General features: G+C 40.8%; 1 pseudogene; it reads left to right on the top strand.

Moving 5' to 3' along the window:
* Positions 1–5,884: 5,884 nt before the first annotated feature.
* On the top strand, positions 5,885–6,400 carry LOC147431128 (uncharacterized; annotated as a pseudogene).
* Positions 6,401–10,380: the final 3,980 nt, after the last annotated feature.

Below are 10,380 nucleotides of genomic sequence, written 5' to 3'. Positions count from 1 at the left end.
GGAGTAAAGAGGTGTGGCCACATCATCAAAAACGTGGATCACTAAGAGCCAAAATTTGACTTTTAAAAAAAAAAGTTATTTTTACTTATTTTTGACTTAAAACTGCCCCCCAACATATATCCATATCAAAAAAGTATTTTTTGACATTTTTTTAAACTTACAAGCACTAAAAGTCCAAATTTTCAAAAAAAAAAACTCCCCCCCCCAAAAAAAAAACCTTTCTTCTCTCTTCCTCCTCCCTCCTTTCTCCCTCTCCTCTCCCTCCCTGCCCCTTCTCTCCTCCTCCTCCCCTCTCTCCCTCTCTCCCACTGTCCCCTTCTCTCCTCCCATGTTCGTCCCTCTCCCTCCCTGCCCCCTTCTCTCGTCCTTCTCCACTCTCTCTCTCTCTCTCTCTCTCTCTCTCTCTCTCTCTCTCTCCCTCACTTCCCCCTTGTCTTCTCCCATGTTCCTCTCTCTCCCTCCCCCCTCTCTCTTTTCATCCTTGGCTTGCTCATGCAACAGCTACCATGGTGCTCAAGGACATCACAAATCGTATGCATACATATTTGCTTGTTCGCAACGTTTGCATCGAAGGCCGCACGTGAGGGTGAGCAGAGGTCATCCCAGGAACGTCGTACCATCGGTGAGATGAATATTGACGATTCTTCAATATCTTGCCAATACCATCACATATTTGAATAAAACACCCCTTTATGCAAGGTAACAATATACTTCTTACTTTTGATTGTGTTCTTCTTATCATAAACTTTGAAGTCTAAGGTGTTGCCTCTACTTGTTTTGTAGTGCTTGGCACAAAGGTTGCTTTTATGCACAAATAGTGAAAGGCTGCAGGTTAGAGAGGCCAAGTGTCACCACTTTTCCTATAAAACAGTCTTCTTTGTTACATCTTGCAGGTAGGTGCTTCAAATCCATGCTTATTAGGGGTGGTAGTCTCATCCTAATGTATATTTTTATATTGTTTATTCCCAGCTAGATAGAAATACTTGCAAATTTGTACAACATATACTTAACAAGTGTCTTCATTATATAGCTTGCAAATGTTGAATTCATACATGTTTTTGTTACAAGGTGACCTCTTGCTATGCTAGTTGAGTGGCGTTGTTTGCAAGAATGGCTCAAGGAACTGGCATAACATGAAGCTTTTACGGTGGCACAAAGATCTCCTCAACGGCAATGTGGCTCCCACTACACCAAAAATCATTATGCTGACATGAAGAGATCCCTAGTAGGACAATGCAAAAACTTTTCATCAGCAGCAACACACTCTTTCCTAACATGAGGGTACTCCTACCAAAGATATTTTTATGTGATAGGTCACCCCAGGAGCATACCATGTCATGGAATGGATGTAAGAACTATGACCACACTACTCCTTGTAAAGTGTTCACAGATGTATGTTTATCAAAGTTAATGAGAAGAAATTTGGACTTTTTTGTTTGTTGATGTGTAAGAGCACTCTAGGTCTACCATATTTTAGATTGTTTGATAAGTTAAATAAAATTTGTAGTCATTTAAAGTGTAAATTTGTTTTTGTTTGGTAAGATTGTACATGAGAAGACATAATAAAGTATAAGAGATCTCTACGGAATAAGCCTCGATTAGATTCCTACCATGAACTTGTGACACCAGACCTCTCCTTGAACCTTTTGATTTCTATCATTGTGGGAAGTCTAAGGGTGGTCTATTTTCAAATTTTTAGCAATAACTTTTTTTAAAAGGAAATTTTGGTTATTTTAAAGTTTGTACACAGTTTAGGAGTTCATTCTGATTGTTTTCCTTCAGTTTCAATTTTTGATCGAGGGCACTCCTTGGAAGCCACTTTTGAAGGTGTTAGGGTGAGATTTTGAGAAAGTTTTGTATGTAGGAAATGCAGTCCCTAACACAATAAAAAACATTAGTTCTCTGAGTATTTTCAGATTCCATGGTTTTAATGCCCGTTCGAGCCCGTAGATTAAGGAAAAAGTAAGAAATGTCTGTTTTACATCATTTTTTAAGAAATTGCCAACTTGCACGTTGATTTTTGGAAAATCCGAGTAGGATATGATTTTTTTGCATCACACGATAGTCGAAGAGCGCGACGAGATGAACAAATTTATGTGAGACAAACCCAGACAGATTCAGAGCCAATTGAACACTAGAAGCTCTTGAAAACAACCTAAAAGTCCAACACTTGAATTATGACCATGCATAAAAATAAATCTTGTACTTGTCATTTTAGGGCCCCAGGGACCCTCAACATGAGGGGCCACAAGGGCGCGCAAATCAGCCATCCAAAAAATTTTAGGGCCCCAAGGACCCTCATGTTGAGGGTCCCTGGGGCCCTAAAATGACAAGTACAGGCTTTTTTTGATGCATAGCCATGAGATAGAATTGGGCAAATTAATGTATTCATAGCAAACTCCCCCCCCCCCCCCCCAATGGCAAATAGCTAAACATTGTATCATGCCATGCATTAAAAAAAGCTTGTACTTGTCATTTTAGGGGCCCAGGGACCCTCAACAAGAGGGGCCACAAGGGCGCGCAAACTGGCCATCCAAAAAATTTTGGATGGCCAGTTTGCGCGCCCTTGTGGCCCCTCTTGTTGAGGGTCCCTGGGCCCCTAAAATGACAAGTACAAGCTTTTTTTAATGCATGGCCATGAGATAGAACTGGGCAGTTTAATGTGTTCATAGCAACCCCCCCCCCCCCCCCCCAAATGGCAGATACCTAAACCTTGTTTCATGCTTATCAACCATTTTTTACTTCCTTGTGTCCATCCCCTGTTCTTGGAAATATCTTGGTCCCTATTTGTGCCTGGATGGGAATTCTACGCGCCGTTGTGGTCCCTCTTGTTGAGGGTCTCTGGGGCTTCAAAATGACAAATAGGGGCTTTGTTTTAATGTATGGCCATGAGATAGAGTTGTAGTGTTTGATGTCCGGAGTATTCACTATGTCAAATTTTCCTATATCATGTGCGTTCACCACAATGGATTGAAAGTAGCCCTTATAGGCCTTACCTACACATGTTTCTGTAACTTTACAAGAATATAAATTCCCTTCTGTTGAACACATGTGCTATGTTACATATACTTTAGTGAACTCGCAAGGTCAAAGGCCTCACAAATTTTGTGCACTCAGAACATTTAACACTAGAAATCAACCAAACAAGGAGCCAATTTTTACTTCCTTGTGTTCACCTCGTGTTCTTGGAAATGTTTTGGTTAAGCCATTTCTTTGGTATTTAAAACCACATGTGACACCTATTGTTATAGTATCCGACCAAAGGTTTCTTGATTAGCAGTTATATAGGTTCGAGTGATACATATCTTCTATGTTAACAATGCATGTATCTATAATTTATGTTTACACTTTCTCTATCCAAATGAGCTACATAGTAAAAATCAAATCCGCAATTCAACAATTAAGTTCACAAGGTGATAGCTATTGGTATGATCTTTAACAATACCAAAGAAATAGCTACCAATAGCGAATGAATAGGGATATTTAAGAAGGTTTGATACCAAAAACTTATCAACACTACTCAAAAAGGTGGAAACTCAAAGGCTTTATAATATATATGATGAAACAAGAATCAATAATAATTCACCCCTATATATCTACACCTCCATCTCAAGTTGTCATTTCTCTAAGTCAAGCTTGGCATAGGCATAGTATGGAAACAATAACATTTTGGAAAGCAAGAATTTAGCTTTCTCAACTTTTGAAATGTTGCTATTGATATATATTCAACATCCCCAAATGAGGACATCTTGACAAAGGTTATGATCCACTTAATAAGAATAACCATTAGTGATTAAACTGAAATCAAAATATTGCATGAATTTCTTCATGGTGGAATGATTAAGACTTGAAACTTCAAACATCTTACAGGCAAATCAGAATATCCAAAAAAATCAACAATATTTCTCAAATCTGTATGAAACTCCAGTAATCTAAATAAAATACTCTCACTCAGTGCGACACCATTTAACAAAAAGAAATATTTATATTGCATTTATAGAGGAATCCAGCCTCATAAAAATAATTACAAATGGAGACAATGTTGTTGCTGTTAGGCTTCTCTTACAAGTATTTGTCTTTCTCATCTAGAGATTCATATACACGAGTATTTGTGTGTCTATGACACTAGGGAAGATAGTAGTACTATAGGGATGGCTTTTCTAAGAGCTCCTAGAGAGTACCTATTGGTTCAAGATTCTACAAAAATCCTACTATTCTTATCAAAATCTTTTAACACGGTAGTGAAAGGTTCCTCACGGAACAAAAATAGGGTGATTTCCATCTCTGCACATGGTTGCTTGCTCATGTCCTCTCAAAACAAGTTGACTCTGTAAGTAAACAACAGATTATGTGAGCACAAAGTTATAAAGTACAAAATGATATCATTCTAATAATCTAATGACAACTATACAAAGAATAAATTATAAGAAAAATCTTTGATGACTCTCCATAGATAACACAACTTACTTACATTGTGAGACTCAATCACATGCTACAAAACTATAGATGGCGCACCAAAGCCATCAACAAAATAGCACCACCCAATGTTATGAGGTGTGAAGCCTAAACATTGAAAGCCATAAAGAGGTTAATTCCCTCCAGCATGATAAACTTAAAGATGGAGATGATGTTAAGCTCTGAATGTAAGCTACAAGGGTAGTTTTCTCACCATTCTATCTTTATGTTGGAGATGAATCCTTGCAATGCCCATGCACTATTCACACCTCCTGTTCTTGTGGTATGCAAGTCATGTGAGTTGATGCTTTTTCCACCTTCGGAAGTAGAGGTTTCCATGTAGTGCGAGTGAATGAAAGTAGAAGGAGGAGAATTTTGTTTCATGCTGTAATGGAGGTGAGAGAAGGGAGAGGAGCTAGCTTAGTGTGGAACTATGTGGTGGGCAAGGGGAAGAGATGGGGAAGAAGCTTGCTTGGTGCTACAATGGAGATGGAAGAAAGCTAGTAGAGAGATAATGTTGGACTATAGGGGGTGCATGTGGTTGTTGCAGCCATGGAGAGCTTGGAAAAGGGTTTGTAGAGAGAGAAAATCACTTTTAGCTATAGAATAGGTTTGGAAAGACTTTGGAGGGTGGAAAAGGACGTTTTGAAATTTTTTGGAAATTTTTAGTGCACGTTTTTGACTTTTGGAGGTCAAAAATACTTTTTTGACCATGAAATAGGTTAGGGACCTTTTAAGGAGGGAAAACTTGAAATTTGAAATTTTTTGAAATTTTAAAATTTTTAGTGTATTTTTAAATCCGGGCCAAAAAGTGGGGGAAAGAAGGTCAAAGTGGTCCCCCCCCCCCCCCCCCCCCCTCCCTTTCCCCTAGCCACCTCCCTTACCTTCTCACTATGTAAGAGGCCATTAAGAGGTGTAAGGCTACCTTGTCCCCCTACGTTTTTGAGGTATAGAGTGTGTCCACCACCCTCTTCCTATTGGCTGGCCTCTAATTAACCTTAATCCCAAAGGGCCCCTAGAGGGTTCATATTTTTCCTAATGTTACCAACTAACAGGTACAGAGATTTTTTTTGGCTCTGGCCATGGCAAGGGGGAGCATAATGGCGCTGGCGCTGTGATAAAGAGAGCCCTTAGACATGAACAACTCAAGAGTAATGGAGTTGTTCTTAGGCAAGCTGCAGACGTGGTTGCATTTTTGACGAGAACAATGGCCAATGTTGCATGTAGCTCTTATGCACAATCCACTAAAGCAGGTCCTACTATAAACATGAAATTTTGGCTAGTAAAAGAGACAGAAGTGGACAGGTCTAATCTATGGGGTTGTGAGAGAGTACCAGGATCTCGATCACTCCATTGCATTTCAGGCTTTTGTCGTCATGATCCTACTCAATTAAGGACCAGGCGGCTTTCTTGTTTTTGTGATGCTTGCATGAAGGGCCATTGGAGGACTTGTTCTAGCAAATCATATGCAGACAAGTGGACACATAAGGCATTGAAACCACTCTCTGAGGTAGCAGAAGAGACTGAGGTACCAGAAGATGAAGCTGCAATGTTTGAGGGATCCCAGGATATGCTGAGTGAGTATCTCATTGAAGGTGATAACTTTGCAGTCAATGCAGACGCTGGCAATGCAGAAGGTGTAGAGTTCTTTCTTTTGAGATGTACAAAGAGAAAGTGGATGACAGATTGCATCTTAAGAGATAAGTGGAAAAACAAATGTGATAAAAACACTTATGTTGTCACAGGGTGTTATTATCAATAGCAAGAGGGGGACCCAAATCACTACACTCTACTTGATGATAGGGGAGTTACTAACCTGTACTCTCACCTTGTTCGGGCAATCAAGTTTGACATGCCTTTGGTAGATGCTACCTCAAAGACGTATTATTTATCTCTGGAACTACATGAAATCATTTACAATTCCATGCCCTATGAAGCAGCATGATACCTATTTAACAGGCTTATATTATGTTCTATATAGCCTTCACCATTCAGTACCTCCTTACACATGTCCATTGTGCTATGTATCACATAGCACACAACCACACAGAGCACATAGCATAGAATCACACACATTTCAGATAATGAGGTTACTATTGTGAACATGTTGCACCTTGAAAAAATTTAGCCAAGATATTTGTCGAAAACGATTGGGAAGAAAACATTATCAAGAGCATCCCATTCACTTTCTTGATGAATTTCAGGTAAACATGTCTCATTCTTACAATCATCTCACTCTTATGAATAGCTACCCATTGGGTGTTATGGAGTTGTGTACATGCTACTATATGTGATATGTAGCCAAGTAATGTGTCAAGATAGTCCATTGTCTCTACCTAGGCTATTATGTGTGCTATATTGTACAAGTGTGTGTAATAATAGCCCAATGTCCCTGTCTATGCTATAAAAGGACTCTATTGTAGTAAGATAGTAACATGTGTGCTATACAGTAAAAGTGTGTGTATCACATAGCACAATGTTCCTGTCTATGATATGATGTGTGGTATGTGAAAGAGCTATATTACATATTGAGAGCACTATGTGTGCCATATAGCGTAAGTGTGTGTAATAAGAGGCCAATCTCCCTATCTATGCTATTATGTCATAGTATTTCTTGCAGTATGAGTGCTATATAGAATAACTATGTGTAATAATAGCCCTATGGTCCTGTCTATGCTATTATGTGTGCCATGTAGCAGGACTCTATCAGAGTATGAAAACATCATATCAACAAAATAAAATTACATCATATCACCAAAATAAAATTACATCATTCAATCATTAAGTTTAGAGAACTTTGAACAGGTCAATTTTTTGTATAGTAATCGCAAGTACATTCAGTGCACAAAATGCTGTATACATGATTCCATAACCACAATCAACCTTCCTTACATACTTCTCGTTGACTTCTATAGTGGCTGATGACATGAGCAGACACACTGTCCGAAGGATTTTCAAACTGGTTCATCTTTGCATAAGCATTAGGGCTGGGTGAGACTGTCCACTTGACTAACCAAGGGAACAATGTGCTAACCAGGTAAATTGGGGACTGACAAATATCTGCTGGTTCAAATGAAGTAAGACATACACAAGTCCCGGGAGGGTTGAGCAGACACTTGTAGAGTGTGTCATCCACCACTAGTGTATTATCAGAGTTGAAATTAGGATGGTGCTTCCAAAAGTCTTTCAAACACTCGAAATGGGCTTTGCGTTATCTCTACATGGAGGGATCCCAGGAACTTCATTTAGATTGAAGCTCGCCTCTCTACACCCCTCTCGACCGATAATATCAAGGAAATGCTATTTGTTCAGCCTAGGAAAGCATGCACTCAAAGTAAGTGCTAGATTGTCATGGGTCATGCAGCTCCATAGTGCAACTTGTGCTCTTTGCAGTAGTGCATGCAAAAAGATTGATGCATTGGGCCTGACCACATATTCAAATTGCATCTTTTCTGTAGCATTTGGTGCAGTGAATACCTGATACCTTGATCTTGCCCAATCAGGAATACTGCTTCTCGCTATTCCTTTGTAGAAGGAGACCTTATACCTCCTTATGAGAAGCCCATTCACATCCAGTATGATGCATAAATTGTCCCTTCTCTTCTTGTCCTCAAAAAACGCAGGAGGCAGTGCAACAATCTGTACTGGCATTACCACAAGACACGGCCTCTCTTGCCTCTCATATTCATGTCCATTTTTGGCCTCTTTATCAACATTCTTTGTACCTGCCTCATCTGTATCTGTAGCAACCGCTCAACCCATAGGGACCTCTGGACTTTTACCTTTGGTATTCCCAACAGTGGGATCTGTACAAGACTCAGCTGTATCATGTGCAACTGCCTCTTTCATGTCCACAGCAGCCATGAAATGTTCTCCCATTGCCTCTCCCGATTGAGCTGCTCTATCAGTGGGCACCTCTATGCCTTTCCCTGCCTCATTGTTTTGCTCTATACATGCCTCAGTTGTATTATGTGTATTTGCCTCTTTCATGTCCGTAGCAACCACGAGAACTTCTCCCATTGCCTCTCCCGATTGAACTGCTCTGTCGTATGCCTCAGCTGTGTCGGCAGAAGCCACGACATCACCGTTACCCACTGCTGAGCCTATTCCAGGTACTCTCTTAGTGAGGTCCTCCTCACCCAAGCCTCCCATATCTTCAACAGCGGCATCTGTATCCTTTGCCTCCTCTGCATCAACAATGTCATCAGCAGCATCACTTGGACAGACCACCTGGGCTTGAGCTGTGACATCACTTGCACCCACTGCCTCATGTGTTCCAGCTTCTCTCTCAATGAGGACCTCCTCACCCATGCCTCTGGTATCCTCAACAGTGGCATCTGTACCCGTAGGCACAAATGCATCAAGAAGGGCATCCATGACAGCATGAACAATAATTTCTGTTCCACCATCATTAACATTGCCATCAGCAGCAGCATCTGTGCTAGCATCAACTTCCATAGCATCCACAATGTCATTTGTGCAGGCATCAACTACCGTAGCATCAGCAATGGCATCTGTGCAGGCATCAACTGTGGTAGCATCATCAATGGCATTTGTGCCAGATTCAACAGTGGAATCTATACCCATAGCCACAACTGCATCAAGAAGGGCATCTATGACAGCATGAACAATACTTTCTGTTCCACCATCATTAACATTGCCATCAGCAGCAGCATCTGTGCGAGCATCAACTTCCATAGCATCCACAATGTGATTTGTGCAGGCATCAACTATCGTAGCATCAACAATGGCATCTGTGCAGGCATCAACTGTGGTAGCATCATCAATGGCATCTGTGCCAGATTCAACAGTGGCATCCGTACCCATAGCCACAACTGCATCAAGAAGGGCATCTATGACAGCATGAACAATACTTTCTGTTCCACCATCATTAACATTGCCATCAGCAGCAGAATCTGTGCGAGCATCAACTTCCATAGCATCCACAATGTCATTTGTGCAGGCCTCAACTAGCGTAGCATTAGCAATGGCATCTATGCAGGCATCAACTACCATAGCATCATCAATGGCATCTGTGCCAGATTCAACTGTGGTGAGGGTGGGTAATGTACCCTTTTCAAGTTTAGCACAGTCAACATTTGTATGCACATCATCATGCACAACCTGCACATCAACTACATTAGGCACATTTGGAACAAATTCAGCAGTACTAGTAGGTGTGCAGGGATCAACTGTATCAAAAGACTCTTTTTTTTTGCCTGTAACCCCCCTGGAAGCTGTAGCACCCCCTCTTGGATTCTTCACAGGATAAGACCGAGCCAGTGAACCTACAGACCCCTCAACTGTATCAAAAGACACTTTTTTTTTGCCTGTAACCCCCCTGGAAGCTGTAGCACCCCTTCTTGGATTCTTCACAGGATAAGATTGAGTCAGTGAACCTACAGACCCCTCATCTAGAAACCCTGAAGAGCGAGTGCGTCTCATGCAAGTTCCTCTTTTTTCAGCTTCTTGATTATCTACGACAAGAGAAAGTAGAAACATGTATCTAAACATGTACAGAAAATAAATCAAAGAGTTTGCAACTACTCGATGCAAAGAATTAAGAGACATGTCACTAACAAATTCCAACACTTGATTCATCAATGAGCATGGATACAATAGGGGTGCAATGGATTGCACATGCCTTCTAAAGACATCTTCTAATTGCATGAAGTTACAAAAAAAACACACTCATTGCTTTGCATTTGGTTTCTTTCTCTTCCTAAATGAATCAAGAGGTATATCCATCGTGGGACTTCCACCTAAGTTCTTGGGAGTCGATTTCTTGCGCTTTGGTGTTGGCTTCTTCCCCGCTGGAGGGGGTGTTGCTTTCACCGCATCTGCAACTGCCTCATCTGATGCATCATCTCTAGTGTCCACACTTGGTGATGCTTTGGCACTCAACGGAGAACGCAATAGTCTTCT

The sequence above is a fragment of the Adiantum capillus-veneris genome, chromosome 21 (assembly GCF_014529385.1).
Source record: "Adiantum capillus-veneris isolate H3 chromosome 21, ASM1452938v2, whole genome shotgun sequence".
NCBI classification, from domain to species: domain Eukaryota; kingdom Viridiplantae; phylum Streptophyta; class Polypodiopsida; order Polypodiales; family Pteridaceae; genus Adiantum; species Adiantum capillus-veneris.
Note: the sequence above shows the minus strand (reverse complement) of the source record. Positions and strands in the feature narration are given on the sequence as shown.